General features: G+C 46.0%; 1 pseudogene; it reads left to right on the top strand.

Moving 5' to 3' along the window:
• Positions 1-1,145: 1,145 nt before the first annotated feature.
• Positions 1,146-2,705, top strand: LOC143442928 (EZH inhibitory protein pseudogene; annotated as a pseudogene).
• The last annotated feature ends 873 nt before the right edge of the window (positions 2,706-3,578 follow it).

Here is a 3,578-nt window from a genome sequence, read left to right as displayed (position 1 = left end):
ATTTTGATTAGAGACATGTCTGCTCCTGACAGCTTCCTGTCTTGGATTCTAAAAAGAAATTGAGCATCTTTGGAGTTACTCCAGTTGTGGTGAGACAGCCACTAGGCAAGAATTGCCTCTTTCCATCTATAGACAAATGACTGTCCAGAAAAGGACACACTTGCAGAATAGTGGACTGATTATATCTGCCTAGACAGAGTAATCAGCACTTAATAATTCTGCATCGCTAAGGTCTGTCAGGTGATCCTGGGCCAGAAGGCTGAAGATCAGATGCTCCAACATTTTGTAGTATAGGGACTGTCCAGGTGTTTAGCGCTATCTATAAATTGGCTAAATTTTAGAAGCTATGCTTTGTGCTTCCTATAATTTCAGTTAGCTTAGTCATTCTGGATTTCTGATGTGGTTGAAAACTTATAGTCTCATAGCCAATCCTGGCTATTTACTTTGAGAGAAAAGATCTGAGTGGATGGTTTTCAGCTGACATTCATTCTAAAGCCAAGAAAAAAGCCAGGATCATAACTAAGTGTTTTAGTTAGGAGAGATGACAGAGGTTCTGGTTAGTCAACAAATTGATAGACTGAGTATTAGGACTATCTTGTACCTCACTGGCACAAATTGGTATAATTATGCTCTAATTGTATTTTGAGAGAAAAGTTTTATTTTAACAGGAAGGGTGATATATAGGAGGAGCTAAGGTGGGAGGAGTACCGAGAGGAAGAGAAGGAGTAAGGAGAGGAGAAGGAGAGGAGAAGCCAGGTGATGAGAGAGAAAAAGAGAGATCGAGAGGCGTAGGGGACATGGAGGCAGATGTTCACGTGTCTCCACCAGTTAAAGATAGTTGATATATTTAGGCTGGGTAGTGGGTTACACTTCTGATTGAGCATTACCAAACTGATAAAGCCTTTGATTAATATTTTTTAAAAAAATTATATAAAAGAAAAAAGGAAAAGGGGGCATGGGATAAGGGTTTTCTGTGGAGGGGAAATAGGAAAAGGGGATGGCATCTGAAATCTAAATAAAATACCCAATAAAAAATAAATTAAAAAAAATTGATAGGTCTCAGGCAGCCACTTCACAGTGCGAAGCCACGGAGAAGCCACCGAGAAGCCGTTTTTTCCGAGTCAGTAAGAAACCGTTAAGCCAACATGGCCACAAACTCACCCCCAGAGAAGGTGCTGAAGGCAGGTAGAGACACTGACCGGTCCAGAGGTAAAGCTCTCGCTGCTGCTTCAGTTCTCCCAGGCCACAGTGGCACCTCAGCGGCCGGCAAGGCACCTCGGGGCCTCAGAGTTGAAACGATGGCAGCACCCGAGGCCATCTCCATGACTGGTGAACAGCTGGTGGTATTTTCTGTGCCTGGGAATCAGCATTTCGACCCTGAGGGTAGCCATGGCCCAAACATTGAACTTGGACGTCTTAGGCCCAGGGTGAGAAGCCAGAGAGAGGTAGGCTAAACCCCAGAAGGCGGGAAAGGCGGGAAAGGCGCGACGGCCCTGGCTCAAACAAAGAGCAGTAGAAAGAGGAAGCAGCCCAACCAAAACCTAACTACCGAATGCAGGTGGGCTTCAGCTTCCGGAAGCTCTAGAGTTGCCGGGTACACCTCGGCCACCATCTTCTCTGAGCTCTCAGCCTGGCAGCAGCCACCATTTTGAATTTTCAGTGGGGAACCTAGAATCCCTAGGGCCTACCCTCAGGAGCAGCACCGTGCCACCCTATGTGTCTACTCCAGCCTCTGAGGCCCTGAGCCAAGCCATTCTGACTGTTTCTGGTCCTCACAGCTGTGCACCCAAGGCCAGATGTGATGGGTGTGACCACTCCACCCCTGTTGGCCAGGAACTGGGTCAACAGGACCTTCTTCTGGTTCCTGATGATGGACTTTGTCACTGCGGTCCTGACCCCAAAGGCAGTGTGACTCCTGAAGGCTGGGTTCTCGGCTCACGAGACGAGTCATAACATCTGGTGGTCATAGCAGTACATCTGTGGTCAGCCCCAAAATTTGCCCCAAAGCCCAGAACATCCTCTGGAATTTATACCCTCAGGCCACTCCAAGAGTTCCTGCTCCTCACAGCTACACCCCGGGGTCCAGTTCTGATAGAGGCAGCCGTGAAACACAGTGCAGAAGCAGACGCATTGCATCCAGTCTCGGCCCTGACAACCAACGAAGCCTTACAATAAAGATGGATCTGAACCTGGAGCCGGGGCCCGAATCAGAATCCGAGCCAGAGCCAGAATTGGAGCTGGAATCGGAGCCGAAATCAGAATCAGAGCCAGAATCAGAGCTGGAGGGAGAGGAAGAGCCAGAACCTGGCCCTAGCAGCCGGCCACAAGCAAGACTTTCCACCTTTAGGCATGCAGTTCCAAGGAGATCCTTGCTAGCAACCAGAGGCTCTCCTCCAAGGCGCCCAGTCCATATGCAGGCTTCTTCCCCTTCTCCTCCTGGTAGGCACTGTCCTTTCCCTGGGCAGTATAATGAAGGTGCCAGTTCTTCCTCCTCATCCTCCAACGAGGATGTCTCCTGTGTTTCAGGTCCCCCTTCTTTACTTAATAAATCACCAGAACGAGGCTCCTCATCTTCATTAGGTGATTTAAGCTCTGTCTCTGGTGCCCTTTGGCGTGCCTTGATACCTGACCTGGATAACCTTGATTCTTCCTCTTCTGGAGAGTCAGAGGAAGAAATAGAGATTGCCCCTCACCCTCCTGCATAAGGAAGAGTGTAGGGGATGCCCCTTACTCCCACACTCCACCCTTGCTGTAATTCATGGTGAGAACTCTCCCAGACTCACAAAGGGAATAGGCACTTATCCACTGTTGGCTGTGTGATTATCTGTGAGGTTTCTAGGGTTTCTACCTATTCACCAGTAGTCTAAGCAGTTTTGAAGTCCCCTGTTTCCCTCACCCCAACTATCTAGCACTTATAAGGACTCTGGTTCCATTCAGTACCCCCTTTATCTTTAAAACAGCCTGGGTTGTTTGTTATTAGGTTTGGGTGGGTTTTTTTTTTTTTTTTTTTGCCTCTCAGTTTTGTTTTCCAAGTTGTTTTTCTGTAATTAAGTATTTTAATAAAAGTGTTGTTTTATTTTAGAAAACAATTGATAAATGGGACCTCATGAAACTGGGAAGCTTCTGTAAGGCAAAAGACAGTCAATAAGACAAACTGGCAATCTACAGATTGGGAATAAAATCTTCACTAACTCCACATACAATAAAGGGCTAATATCCAAAATATATAAAGAACTCAAGAAGCTAACCACCAAAAACAACAAACAACCCAATCAAAAAATGGGTTATAGAACTAAACCAAGAATTCCCAAGAGAGGAATAACGAATGGATGAAAAGCACCTAAAGAAATGTTCATTGTCATTAGTGATCAGAGAAATGCAAATCAAAATAACAATGAAATTCCACCTTATACCAATCAGAATAGCTAAGATCAGAACCTCAGGTGACAACACATGTTGGAGAGAATGTGGAGAAAGAGGAACACTCCTCCATTGCTGGTGCGATTGCAAACTGGTACAACCACTCTGGAAATCAATCTGAAGGTTCCTCAGAAAAATGGAAATAGATCTACCTTAAG

This window comes from Arvicanthis niloticus, chromosome 1 (assembly GCF_011762505.2).
Source record: "Arvicanthis niloticus isolate mArvNil1 chromosome 1, mArvNil1.pat.X, whole genome shotgun sequence".
Classification (NCBI taxonomy): domain Eukaryota; kingdom Metazoa; phylum Chordata; class Mammalia; order Rodentia; family Muridae; genus Arvicanthis; species Arvicanthis niloticus.
The sequence above is the reverse complement of the archived record's forward strand: the minus strand, read 5'-3'. Positions and strand labels throughout refer to the sequence as shown.